Source organism: Idiotropiscis lumnitzeri, chromosome 1, assembly GCF_059441095.1.
Source record: "Idiotropiscis lumnitzeri isolate Australia: NSW breed Sydney's pygmy pipehorse chromosome 1, RoL_Ilum_1.0, whole genome shotgun sequence".
NCBI lineage: Eukaryota > Metazoa > Chordata > Actinopteri > Syngnathiformes > Syngnathidae > Idiotropiscis > Idiotropiscis lumnitzeri.
Window position 1 is genome coordinate 14,423,787 of NC_142391.1, and position 14,827 is coordinate 14,438,613.

The 14,827-nt window shown below is 40.4% G+C and overlaps 1 protein-coding gene across 8 annotated transcripts in view; it reads right to left on the bottom strand.

Annotated features, from left to right (window-relative positions):
* The window catches only part of dlgap2a (discs, large (Drosophila) homolog-associated protein 2a), a 154,599-nt gene that overhangs the window by 103,582 nt on the left and 36,190 nt on the right, over window positions 1–14,827 (bottom strand). For 2 of the 8 annotated variants that reach the window (XM_088319224.1, XM_088319217.1), the window contains exon 1: window positions 12,140–12,419. The exons of the other annotated variants lie outside the window; for them this stretch is intronic. The gene's annotated coding sequence lies outside the window, so the exon portion shown is untranslated. Of the gene's footprint in view, window positions 1–12,139; window positions 12,420–14,827 lie in introns of those variants that run through there. 8 annotated transcript variants of the gene reach the window in all.

The following is a 14,827-nucleotide window of genomic DNA, read 5'->3' on the forward strand; positions in this document are numbered from 1 at the left end:
AAACAAGCCTTTTTTTTTCCCCCAAAAAGAAATTGTGCCACACCACCACCATTTGGCCTTTCTTGTGTTGAAGTTGTTAAAACCAGTAAATTGTTCTGAAGGAGCTGATATTGAATTTCTTTTCTCTCCAATACCCGTGAAGGAAACAATTTTCACTGCACGGCCCGCACCACCAACCAAAATCAAACGATACCAACATCTCATAGACTCAGTAGTATGTTATTATATTATATTATATTATATTATATTAGAATTTTTGTTAGCATTTTGTGTGCGTGTGCTTTTGTGTACACTCACACACACGCACGGCGTTTAAACAAAACCAGCACATTTATTATTAATGAAGCCAAGCTCCAAACCTATAGTTCTGTCGGTAGGTGATAATGTCGAACATGTGCTTCTCAGCAGGTATCACAGCGATACCACCTGGCCTGATGACCCTGCTCCTTACCAGTCAGCAGGATTCTGGCTTGAGCAGCCTAAGATCAACAGTGAGAAGGAGGAGGATGGGGGGAGAGGACATGCTCGTGTTTGTTGCGTCATCACAACATGTCTTCATGTTTCAGAGCACACTCCTGCCAAATGTATTCAGAAATCATTTTCTCAATTCTTTATTCTGAGATGCCAATTGAAAAAAGGCCATACGGGAAGCTCACTAGATTCATCACATGCCTGAAACATTGAGACAGACAGTCATTCACACTCAGATTCACACCGCGATTTCAGTGAACCGAGTTTTCCTGTTTTGAGGCCGTCAAAGGAAGCTGGAGACAGAAAGGCCACACCCGAGATTAACCCTGTTCCCAAACGTGAAACTTTTCGCCATGAGGCAAAGGTGATAACTCGCGCGCCACTGTGCTGCCAAATCATTTGATTAAAATTTGGCAATGTCATAGGCAAGTCACACTGATGATTTATCTGCCACTATTAATAGTCAAGTCAAGCAGTAGGGGAGTGGGTGTAATTGCATTCTTCTGGTGACTGACTGCGTAACGCAGTGAGCTTTAGAAGGAGATTTGTGTCGGATTTAGGTGCTAAAGCTAAGAGTACCATGTACATTACTCTAGCTATGGAAAGCCTAAAAGAAAATCCACTACGACAAAGCCTACTGTCATTGTATGATTGTTCAGATTGCAAAATGATAGAATAATAAATATTTTCTTAATTTTGTGTGGGATATCTAGTACACACGCAACCTACTTTTGTATTCTGTACCACACGCAAAAGCACTTCCTCCTCGCACGTTATTGCAGCATACGGAGGAAGTCAATGATACATTTTTCAGGTTTGATCTGCATATAGTGAATTAAATTGGCCCAGCTGCAGAAATCAGAAATCCCTTTATTGTCCGTGTGCAACGAGATTAGAGAGCTCCCCTCTCCAGTGCAATACAACAATAATAAAATATATAAATTATATAGATATAAATATACATACACATACAATCATATTCAGGGAAAGTGGCCATCAGGAATTGCTGGAGATTCTCGAACGGCCAGCACATTCCAAGCTGCAGTTAACCCGCATCAGGGCCAGTCCAACATGAATATTCCTGGGTTGAATTTGGGTATACCCATTGTGTACAGAGTATAAATTATCTGCTGGTATGCATAAAATGTACGAATGATAGCACATTAAAATTTGAAGCGGCATTAGAGATGTTAAAGTAATTAAAGATGTTAAATTAATAGATGTAAATGTTCAATTCGTATACTATCATTATAATGAGAGTTATAATGAGGATGGGAATAAACAAATAAAAACTAGCCATACTACACATAAAATAAGAGAATCACTACAGATAAAACAAAATAAGAAAACTAATTAAAAATGTTACGGCAGATTAAGATACAGGTTACATGCATGGCTGAAATAAAATACGTATTTGTACTTTTTTTTTTTTTTTTTACATGTAAATGTGGCACTACTACAGTCAAGAGAGCAATTTGCTCAGTGATTTCTTGTCACTCACTGTCTCCATCTTCAATTCTAAGGTGTCATCAACTTTCTTAATGAGTTTAAGAATCTGTTTGATGTTCATGTTCACATCGAAGGATCTAAGATTGTCCAAGAAATCAAGTTGGCTCCTGCCCTTCTTGAACACGGCGTCCATATTGGTACACCAGTCCAGTCCAGTGTTCATGCGTAATCCAGAGTACGTACTTGTAATGCTGCATCATCTCGACGCCCTTCCCATTAACGGGAACATCCACTTATGGTAACCTCTACCTTGCGGAATATGAATAAACACAATGGTGCAAAGTAGAATAATAGCCATGGAACCGCCCTGTTGTAAGTGCTACTTAAGAGTAGAAGAGAAAAAGTGTCATTTGAAAAATATTGTAGTTTATGATCGAGAGCTCTTGAAAATGTAACAGTAGCTGATTGAAGATCATTCACAGGGCAAAAGCAACTTGATTTACATCCACAATCAACTTCTGCTTTTTCTTTTGCTGCTGCTACCGTCATCTTTCCACTTTTAGCCCCTCGACACATTTCCTCACTGGTCTGACTTCATCATTCTCTTTGTATAATTCTCAAAGCAACGATGACTCATATTTGCCACGGCCGTGCGTGCACCTTTTGAACCTTATCCGATGGTAACTTGTCTGGAGGGAGAGCAGTGAGTCTTCATCTCATCAGAGGTCACGTTCGTCTGTCACAGATCTCCGCATCTTCATTCACTTGATGTCACAAGACTGTGACAGACGTGTCTGCGTCGTAATATCTCACATGCATAATGACCTGTTCCTTGGCCTCGCCATAACTTTGATCGAGATGTGGAACAGAACTGAAGTCTTATCATTTAAAAGCCAAATCATTTTTTTTCCACAAGTCACTGATGGTGTAATCGGTGGTTCATCCGGCCGATAACCGTGAGAGGAAAGTGGGTTCAGTTGCCACTTAATGACGGTGTAAATGTGAGTGGGAATTATCATCTGATTGATATGTTCCTTGCGATTGACTGGCCGACAACCAGTCCAGAATGTAGATCACTTTCTTGTGTGATTTCCATCTCAATGATACGAATCCAACAAATAGAAACATTCAACATTTGGTCAGGTTTGAATCTGTTAGCGCGCAATGATACGTCTGGGTCAGGGTTCAAAATTCTGTGATTGTAACTTTCAAGGCAAAATTGGTGGTTTTATCAGTGCAGATAAAAGTACAAGAGACTCATAATGAGTCAAATAATTATGGGTTCGATTTATGACGCCCTCAACAGAATTATCGGCAAAACTCCACAATTCTACTCAGCTCTTTGCTTTGCAGCAACTTAGCTGTTTTGCTTCACTTTCAATGCTGTTTGCAGTTCTGTTTGTAACAGCTACAGCAGCTGTTTTCAGCCAGAAAGAAAATGCTGAGCCCATAAAAGTAAAAAGACAATTAGCGTCTCGCGGGTGAAGACAAAAAATCAGAATGGGCTAAAAAGCAAGTCAGTGTTTCTCTCTATAACTGCATGCTAAATACGAATATAACCACAATGGGAAAACTTTTGCATATTCAAGCGTTTTTTAAAGATAACAAGTAAGGTGGAAGTGCATCTGCGAAGTTTTTAAGTGTTGCAGGCTAAGCATTTTGTTATGACCATGTGAGCCATCACAGCAACTCACAGTGTCAGTAAATCTTTTCCAATTTTAGCTCTTCACCACTTCTTCTAACATCAAGCCAATTTGGTGAATCATTGTTGCGTGCTGCATAGTTAGAAGACATATAAGGAATCTCTGAGTAAGCATTATGTTAATGCCTTCCGAATCTCAGTCACTCGCTACTTTGACTCATCTCCTGCAGGAAATAAGTTGGCTGGTTAAATAAGCTTATGAACACGAGAATACAACAAAAAGACAAATATGAGAAGATAACAGAAATTAGGTCACTCCGGAGAATGGTGCGATGTCAAAATGATGGGTAAAAATTTGACAATTTTCGAATGAAGCAAACAAGGATGTGCTAATTTATTAAAACTGCACTGCAGTCATGTCAAAATGAAGATCAGCACACAGACAATCGCTTAAAAAATAAAAATAAAAAAGAATGCGCGATGTGATGGTGACTGAATTGGGTTCATTATGCACAAAACTTAACTGGCCAAGCGGAACAATTTTGAGGGGAAAAAATCAAAAAGAACATGACATGCATCAGTCCCCCTATCCATTTGCAACCATGTCGTGTCACGAGTCTGCTATAAAATAAAATAAAAGTTTCTCATTAAATTGCAGCGCTCAAATTAAAGGCAAGAAAATAAGCAGCACTCAGTGAGGTCTCCCCTCCAACCGCCCCCTCATCGTCAAACCTCCCAACTTGTTTTGATCTTCCTCCCTTCTGCTATGGCAAAAACATGCGCATGTGCTTGTCTGTCCGCCCACGTAAACCGCTGGCATGGGTGAGTTCCCGACACGAGGCGAAATTTGGTTAGGTGGGGGTTTATGCAAAGACCCAAATATGAGTGCAGCTCTACTGATAAGTGATGGTGTCGCCATGGCAACTAAGGGAGCAAGGCCCTGCGATGCGGTGTCAAACAAACATAGCATTTCATACCTTTCAAAAGAAATGAGATGTGGAGTGGTGGTCGTAATGACGGGATGGAGTCAATAAAATTGAGTTCAATCAGAATTGATGTATCAAACGCGCTATAAAGTCGATATTACAGACTACCAGTGCCTAATATAAACTTAGCCTACTCTGCCATATAGCGTTATTCATATTCGGCTATTGGGTTTCCTTTCCACATACGTTTTCTTCCCAGGTCTTTGTTTTCAACTCATTGAAATCATTTTACACAGTTTGTCATTAAAATAATACCTCCAATAAAATAACTGACAGTCGTTAGGATCTGCTTTGATCAAAATATTGGGCATTTTACACATCACACCTAATTAGAGCTCCATTACACAACCTGCTTATCAAAATAGATTTTTTAAAATATCTGTTTTTAAATGCCAGAGTTGCTGCGTAACAGTATGTGCATTATTACTGTTTATATGTTTGTTTGTTTTTTTGAAACATTTATTCATTTACAGCCTTCATTAAAGTTCCAGTCAAAGTGGGGGAACACGGAGCAAAGAAATTGCGAGTCTGCTTTATGTTAATGTGCAATCTATAAAGTATAACTGTACTATGAAAGGTAAAATACTTCAAAGAATTATTTCATAGACTTGTGAGAAACATCCACATTTTTACAAATATGGAACTAAATATGACTTCGTCACCAATAAAATAAATAAATAAATAATTCTAATACTTATACGCTTAAGAGCTGGAATCAATCGCAACTTTCAACAAGTGACGGGATAGCCCAGGAATGGTCGCCCTTGAATCTTAGGGAACATTTAGAGAAAGACAATCAAATATTGACACTTTGGGCCAATGTCGAGATACTAAGTGAAAACCCATTCAAAAAGCACACAAAAAGACTTGAGCCAAGATCTGAACCAACAATTGCGAACTGTAGTTTGACTTTATCACACAATATATGAATATTTTTTTTTTTAATCTTGCACTTGACAAATATATTTATATATACAAAAAATACAACTGATACTAAAACTAAATCAAAACAAATCATTAAAAAAATAAATAAATAAAAACTAAAACACAATAATTCAATTAAAAAAAACGGTGGTGGGAATGTGTCCCGGTCGTATTTTTATACCCGCCACCCACGGACGGCAGTGGAACATTATCATGATGATCTTTTTCTTATGAAACAAGTCAGAGGACAAAATTGATTATAGAGAATGTTTATGTTTTCAAAGTGTGTACTTTACTGAGTGCAAGAATCATTTTCTCTATGATTTGATTCAATTTGGTTCTGTTTTAGAGCATGGACCAGTTTGGCTCAAATGCTTCTCCTGAGATTTATGAAGTTCAATCTAGTGCGATCTATAGACTATCAGGAGAGGAAAAGAGAGAAAGTCATAAATATATTTTAAAAAGAATAACATGAATCAAATTGAAGGTCCTTAGTATAGAAAAACAATATATAGTGAGAAAGTCTTGAAGAGTCCAGCTTAATGAGAGTCTTTTTTTTTTGTGCCAGTCAAGAGTAGATGGGATGGGAATAGAAAATGAGTGAAGAGACTGTTCAGAAGCGTGTCCCCACGATGATTTAGAAGGAAGATTTAGTTCACCTTTTAGTCACTTTGACGTTTGAACTTCAAGATGATATTGCTCCTTTGAAAAAGGAGGACCCAGTTATGAGGAAGCAGAATTGAATATTTTCAAAATTTGCTTCACAACATTGTCCAGCGCTGGAATCCCACTGTTTCTACTTTTTGTGCGTCGTGTCTATATTTGTGCCCGACCACTTCAATGCCAAGAATTGTATAAAAACAACTAGAATGAGGTAGGAAGGCATAAGAGGAGACGAGATAAAAAAAACAAAAAAAATTGCAGATAATCAGTACGAATAACTGTGACAGACCTTTCAATTAGGGCCTGATTGTTGTATTTTTTTTTAAGCAAATGCCAATTTGGAAGGACAAAATTGCATCTGATTAATTTTGGCTAATGAGCGTTTTCAAAAAAATAATAAATCGAGGTCGCTAACTGCTTACAATAAAAATTTTAAATACAGCTAGTATATTTGACAGTTTACAAAACGTCTTTCTATTTTGTATTTCTGCAAATATGCAAGAATGCAAAAAAATATTTATATGAATTTACCTCAATACTGTATATATTATTTTAGTGATGACTAATTGATGGTTATCTTGACGCTGAAGCTGCTCCTGCATGAAACTAGTCAACATCGAACAAGATTCAGAGAAAAAAAACACAATGAATATTCTCGCTGGTGGAAAATAGACTTGATACAACATCCATCCATTTTTATGCAATAAAATTATTTTCGATTAAAAGTCCTCATTAGGGTTGCGAGCGACTTCAGGCAAGAGGCTGGCTTGTATTCAAAGTGTTCTAGAGATGTTCCTACTACAACATTTTGGTGAGTATAGAATGTATTGAGATGAGATGACAATTCACTATCTTAATGGCCTTCAACATGTTTGTGCGTGCACAGCAGAGTATTTGGGAACATTTTCCAATGGGAGAAGTCGATGCAGTCAGTTGGACACTGATTGAAGTCAAAAGCATTAACCCAGCAGACAGAGCGCGCTGACAATCGTTTGTGCTTCACACGGTCTCATGAGCGCAACTGACACATCACTGACGCTCCAAAATGACACATTTGACACCAGCTGATCACTGCCTGTGGGTGAGATGCTGCATCCTACTGTGGAGCCACTGACCACTCAGTTTTGGGAACAAGCTGGGCCACCATCTGTGTTCTGCCCATGTCATGCAAGGAAGTGTCAGCACAAAGTGTTACCTCCGAAAATATCAGTTGTCATTTCAAACTCATTCATATCCAAACTCTTGACATTTTGTGTGCCGTGAGTGTTAATTTTGCTTCATTTTGCTGTACTGAAGGTGCAACAAGCTTGCCTGTAGGGAGTTTTCGGAATCCCGACATGTCATTGCAATGTCTGAATCCACTTGTGTCGTTGATATGGACCAATATTTGCCGTCTGTCGTGGTCCATTGCTCACCACTAGCCAACAACAACTATTAAGGATCCCCGTGCAGGGATTCCCAACTGAGACATTATTGTTGTAGTGTCTAAGCCACAGGTGTCAAACGTCAGTCCTCGAGGGCCCCTATCCTGAATGATTTAGACCAGGGGTGTCAAACTCCAGTCCTCGAGGGCCGGTGTCCTTCAAGTTTTCCATCTCCCCCGGCTGCAATACACCTGATTCAAATGAGCAGGATACTTATCAGGCTTCTTCAGAGCTTGCTGATGAGCTGATCATTTGAATCAGGTGGGTTGCAGCCGGGAGAGATTGAAAGCATGCAGGAAAGCGGCCCTCCAGGACTGGATCTTGACACCCCTGATTTAGACGTTTCCCTCCTCCAACACACCTGATTCAAATGATCAGGAACGTTCCCACTGCAGAGCTTACAGATAAACTGATTATTTAAATCAGGTGTGTCGGAGGAGGGAAACGTCTAAATCATTCAGGATAGGGGCCCTCGAGGACCGGAGTTTAACACCTGTGGTTGTTAAGTAGTGATTTGTCATTTATGTTTGCCAATGTCATCCATCTCTTGAGGCCTGCTCAAGCTCTGGGACAAATGCACGTTTTGCCTGCCTGCGTCTCGTCACGAGGGTCACGGGCATGCTGGAGCCAATCCCAGCTATCTTCGGGCAGTAGGCGGGGTACACCCTGAACTGGTTGCCAGCCAATCGCAGGGCAAACAAAGACGAACAATCACCCGCGCTCACACTCACACCTAAGGACAATTTAGATTTTTCAATCAACATATCCATGCATGTTTTTGGAATGTGGGAGAAAACCAGAGTACCCGGCTAGAGGATCGACTAATCGATCCCGCGACTTCTGCACTGTGAAGCCATCGTACTAACCAGTCGCGCACCGTGCCACCATTATGTTACTGTTAAGTCCTGCTTCAAATCCCTTTGGTCTAAAAAATCCATATGAATATTAATTATGAACTGTTACATACATATTTTAAGCAAGTCAAGTGTGATACGTTTACAAATAAAACAGAACTTGAACTGAAATAGCTTTTACAGAGCATTCAAGACAACTTTGAACTAACCAGTAAAATGACGAGTGAGGTTTTGGGCCTGCGGCGGTTCGGTGTTTTTATGCAACTTGAAACATTAATCATTCCAAATTGTAGGTTCACAAATGCCTATTTGCCTCTGCCAGTATATAACAAGTACTTTCCAACTATAGGCTAAACAAATGAGCCCTCCGCCCCCCGATATGACAATGAAAAGTGATGTGAACCTCTAACAATTCAAAATCACATCAAATCCACCCAAGCTGCAAACACAGACAGATTAAATCTAAAAACCTCGTACCCACTTTGGATAAATTGCTCCTTTTGTTGCTCTCACCAAGTCGCATAAAATTATGGAAATTAGCATTGCAATCTGCCCACGGCGATATTTCACGCATGCTCTCAGCAAAAGAGCTACATGTCAAGATGCAGAGTGATGACAGGCTATTTGACAGCTGTTTTAATTGTTTACGAGTCTCGGGGTTTGAGTGACCATGACTGTTGATGTCGTACATCTTTGTATGTTTACATCCATACTTTGCAGAACATTTTCTCTCTCTGACAATTCCAAGAACAAATAAGGGAAATAATGACAAGGTCAGTTTCACTATAAAACGAAGCATGACAAACACACGCTAACCTAATCAAAGCTAAGGAAAACACATTATGTAAGCAAGCTGTTGGCGCAATCAAATTCAAACGACACTCCTGAGTCATTCATCTTGTTTAAGAAGTGAAGCATCATTCTCAGTGGTTCAACTGATGTATTTGTCTCGCTCTTGTTGCACTGTGATCCCGTCAGGTTTTTGAAAGCATCATAGCAGATGACAAGACTAATCTCTTTCCTTTTACTGTCAGCCAAGCTAATGCACAGGACACCGTCCAGCATACAGTGGTCAGTACTTAGTAGTAGTTTGCCAAGTATTCCAATACATCAAGTGTTATAAATGCAGAGTAAAGTATTAAAGGTTCAGTGATGGTTCTTAGGTGTACATTTTGCAATAGAGCTGAAAAAAAGCCATAATGCCAAACATGGGATGCAGTCATCTCACATGAATTTACTATGCAGATGAAGAAAAATGTTGAGCATACATTTGAATAGCAGATTTTTAAAAAGCTTGCAGGATAGCATTTTATAAAAATATTTATAAAATAAAACATCAACCTAATATTGTTTCCATTTTTTATTTATTTATTTATTTTTTGTCTTTCTATATCGACTGTTTGGTGTCCCATCAATTTTCTTCACATAAAAAGACCGCTGATAATTACTGTACATTATTCATCCATGCATTTTCTATTAAGCTTGTCCTCATTAGCTAACCCGGCAAGACTTTAGGTGAGGGCGAGTGTACACGCTGAACTGGTTGCCAGACAACTGCAGCGCAAAAATAATAATAATCCCCACCATAAGACAGTGAACAGTTTAGATTTCTCCATCCATCCACGTTTTTGGAATGTGGGAGGAAACCCTTGGAGAAAAACCACGCAGGCACGGGGAGAACATGCAAACTCCACATAGGAAGGCCGGGATTCAAACCGCCGACCTCTGCACAATTAGGCAGTCATGCTCACCACTCGTCCACCGTACCGCTTTGACTGTTAATTAGTTTTGTGGAAAATTCCGACCAAATTCTGATGCAAAAATCCACAAAGCCCATGGCCACAGGGGCAATGTGAGCCTATTTAAGGATAGTTTTTGTGCGCCGTGAGGACAGAAAGGACATCCAATCAGTACAGTTCATTGATCATCTGCTGCATTGCCACTTTCATATCTTTAAACATGCAGCTTCCTAAGATGAATTAATTGAGGATGCTGACAAAGCCGAAAACCATAAAGTCGCCAAGCTTGCGTAATAGCATGCATATGGGCCTGAATGCTCGTCATAAGAGCCAAATAAGTTTGGTGAACTTTGTTTAAAAGGATTATTGTGAGGAAAGAAGTGTCTGCTTTTGACAGATAAACAGGCAGGCAACTGCAGGAGTGTGGTGAGGAGATTAGTTTTGTTTTCAGTCATTTGTTTTAAATTGTCTGCGGATACGCACGAAACGCAAGGCCTGGAAATCCTTATTTATAGTGGCGGTTTAGATGATAGCAAAAGTTCTTGGTGTGAATGACAAGCACAGAGTTGGCTTGCGATACAGTATAAGGAGCGCCATGAGGCAATTCTGGATTCATCCCTCTAAGCATAGAGCTCAAAGTATGTTTATTGATTGTGTTATAGATCAAGATCAAGAAAATTCTAGTCTGGTATTTCATTCACCACACATGCACATTCATTCTTGATGTACAATTCATTAATTATGAATGTGCACCAAAAATTGCCTGTTAGTAATGCAATAGTCATTTTACACATTCATGTGCGCATGTGGGCGACACCACATGCCCTTGCATTATGTGAGAAAACACATAAGGCGCCTTTCTGCAACGACTAAAAGCGTCTTCATGCTGTTTTGTACCGAATATCGCAGCCTTAATACTGGATATAGCCTCATGGGTACATAACACAGAGCCGGTGTGAAACACAGTGCAGCAGGCAAGTAGGAGTAGGCCCCAAGGATGGATGACGACGAGCCATTTGGTGAATCCAAACAAGACACATTGCGGGAGGTCTGATGCTCATTTAGAGCAACAAGAGATCCCTGAGTTGCCAGCAAGGCGGTGTTACAGACTTACTCATCTCAGCAATGAAACGGTAACGCCAAACTATGGCTCCCAACTGATAAGGCCACCTAGATTTCCCATTCCAACGTGGTGTGGACTGCTGGGAGGTACTCGGCTACAACCATCTGTTCAAATGGCACAGTCTGGTAGGTGAAGAGCCTCTCGAAGCCTACGCTGTCTGGATTGAAGTAAAGTAGCACGTAGCAGGCTGGGCGGGAGAGAGGCTGTCTGCAGTGCAGCAATGGACAAGGAGGACCCCAAGCATCTCCTCCAACAGGCTGCTCAGTGCTGGGCTCAAAGTGGCACGACTTACAACAAGATACAGGGATACCTCATAACCACAGACAAACTCATGACAGCCAATACCTGAAAATGATTTCCTGAATGTAACCCCGTGTGGTTGCCATCTCTCTCCCAACCAGTCAGAAAATGAGAGTTGACACACATACACATGCAGCACACACACATTAAGAAATTTACATACAACTCTGCACACCACTGCAAGTTCAGACAGTATTCCCTGGCAGGCACGCATGTAAACGGTTCAACATTGCCTCACAACAACACACATAAAAGAGAATGCCTAAATACCTTCATAAGGCATTTTGTATTTTGCACTACAAATAAAAATGGGTCCAAAAGATGCATTGTGCAGCAACTCCCATTTCAGCATCAGGATTTCAAGTTGCTGCAGTCAAACTGAATTTATTGCCGGCCTCATTACCAAACACAAAGTGAGGTTGTGCATATTTGAATATTATCTCATCGCCGTATATTAATCTTATAACTTCTGGCAAAGTGTAATCAACAAGCATTGCAGAAAGCGCTCCACAATAAACCATCACATGGCGAGTAAAATACACGAGGACCAGATGACCAACTTACCTGGCAAAGTGTCTCCACGCAGGAGGCATGTAAGAGCACAAGCTGATTTGCCACCAAAGACCGCAGAAAATCACACAGTCATGTGCGAGGTGCACTGAATTAGAGACTTCCTGAGCTCTCCACCTGTATGCAGTCTTCCCTATGACTTGTCCTTTCATTTATTCACGTACACTAATAACAAGTGGCGGTGCAGGGATGGAAATGTCAGTGAGATGCTGCGACCGCCACTGCGATGAGTTGCGAGCGCACTGTTTGGAGCATCCACTGCAGCACAGCAGAGTGGCGGTGCAGCAAGAGAGAGGAGAGGCAGACAACACACACATTTGCCGCGGCTGGTTCTCACAGCATGGCTGGAGCTAAACTGTGACTGGAATGTGGATTCTGGACTTTTTTTCCTGAACAGATGGAGAGTTATGTGGTGCGGTTGCGTGAGACAGGACAGAAAAAGACAGAGAAAGAGTGACATGTCTGAGGAGGACTCTTAAGGGGCTGATCTAATATCCTTGAGCAAAACTAGCCTGCGTTTAGTTATTAGGCATGAATGTGAGGTTCAAATCAATAAACAGCATTATTGACTGGTGTCATAAAACCACCTTTTAATTGATAATTGCACTGCCAAGAGAGATGTGTGTGTATTGTACACTAAATCGTCAGTTAAATATGCAGATATTTAAAATGTTTTGTGTGACAATGTTAAAAAAGAACACAGTATATTCACTGCTGCCTTGACCAATGAGGCGTGCATGATGAAAGCACACCTAAAAATGTCTGTTGTGAGACTGTGATCATGACCGACTAAATTGGTACTGCAGCTTGATCTTGATCTGCTTTACTTTGAGCACCAATGCGAGACCGACGCAATGAAAGGAGGCATTCATGAGAGCCTGAATATCAGATTGTGAAAGTCCCAAAATTGGTCAGAGGCCGAAGTATATATGTATGAAAAAAATACATTTCCAAGTTTAAACGAGCGAAATAAAGCCGCCCGCCCCCAAGACACAACAACAAAGTATATGCAGCACACATTATTGAACAATACTCAACAATATTTAATGTCTGCGGATGAAATAGCCAAGTTTATGGTAAAAATGTGCACAAGCGGGTCCATTCAAATGATTGCGAGAGTGTCCTATCGTCCAATAAAGCTCCACTTTTCTTTATTGTAGTGCTCATCCACTTTCTGTAACAACCTGTACGTTCCCTGCCTGAGAACGTTCAGTGCGTCGCGGCCCTAAAGAGGAAAGTGTGGATATATTGAAAGGCGGGGCTCGCTCTCATTCACTTGAATGAACCTCTTCACTTGACATATGTTGCCCTACGCACATCTTTTATTCTAATCATCCTGATATTCATTATGTTCTATTTCAATGTGTATTTTTTATGCAGTATAAGGAGGCGAGTTTATATATATTATATGCGTGTTTTTGTGTGTGTGAAGCGAATGGGAGCGTGCAGTGGCGTTCCACCACATCGCTAAAAGCAATAACTATATCTGTCAGCCAATCAGATGACAGTGATGTAACGGCCCTCTTTGGCCTCCGTTCTATGAGGTTGGAAGCGGTCATTGTCACCGCCCGGCCTCGAAAAAAGAAAAAAGATGTCATGGAAGCAGCCACACAGGGCAAAACCAGAATGTTTCGGGGTAAAAGCGGTATTGTGTTACAAGATAGGACTATAAACATTTATAAAACACAAGTAAACACTGTTTGAATTGTGGTTGTCTTTTGGGGAGCATTTTTGAGCAACCGACTGAGGAATGCCTCACTCGCACTAACAAGGAGGCAGGCTTTTACTTGTAGTCCCTTGGTCCAAACGGGAGTCAAGGTCGCATGTCAGAGCTGCTTGCCGGCAGCCCAAATCCTTCAGTGATTAACAGTGGCAGACACAATGGAGCAGCTGTCAATCTAGATCTATAATGACGGCCAAGAGAGACGGCCAGCCGGCCAGGCTCCAAACATCCCCTTGTTCAACCAGGTAGAACGGAGATTTATGAGACTATGGCAAAAAAAATCATTCCCCCTTCAGTGGGTACACGCATAATACTGATGCAGTTTCCTGTCATGCTCAGGTTAAAAAAAATAAGTGAATGTCTTTATTTTAAAACATTCTGTAGACAGTCACGTGTGAGGAAACTCGATGGATTTGGAACGAAAAAAAATTAGGTATTAATCAACACTGGTGTGGCAGCTAAACTGCTTCACATTCAAATACTGAAGCTTAAGGTAGCACCATACTGATTATACTGGCCAAGAATTTTTACACCAAATGTTTTCAATCAGAAAAGCAAACCAACTTTTCTGGAAGATTTTTCTTCTTTTTTTTTTTTTGGTGCTGATTTGGAATGTGCCTTATTTTTTTTTGGTTGGCAACAGTGTGTTCACCACCTATCGCCTGAAGACAGCTGGGATATGCTCCAGCATGTCCGCGACCCAAAGCGGTTCAGAAAATGAATAAATGAATTAATGGATACATTTTTTATATATTTAGGAATTAAGGGTTAGGTTCAGCCACAGGTGGATATATTTTTTTTTCGAATCGCGATAGTTATAAATAATGCATGGTAAAATCTCAGTTGTGCAAGCTTTGATATGCCTTAAATATGATATGATCAAATTTATTTGATATTCTCTTTTAATAGATCCTTGTAGCCTTGTAAGTTGTAGCCGACCCATCACACACTCACACTCC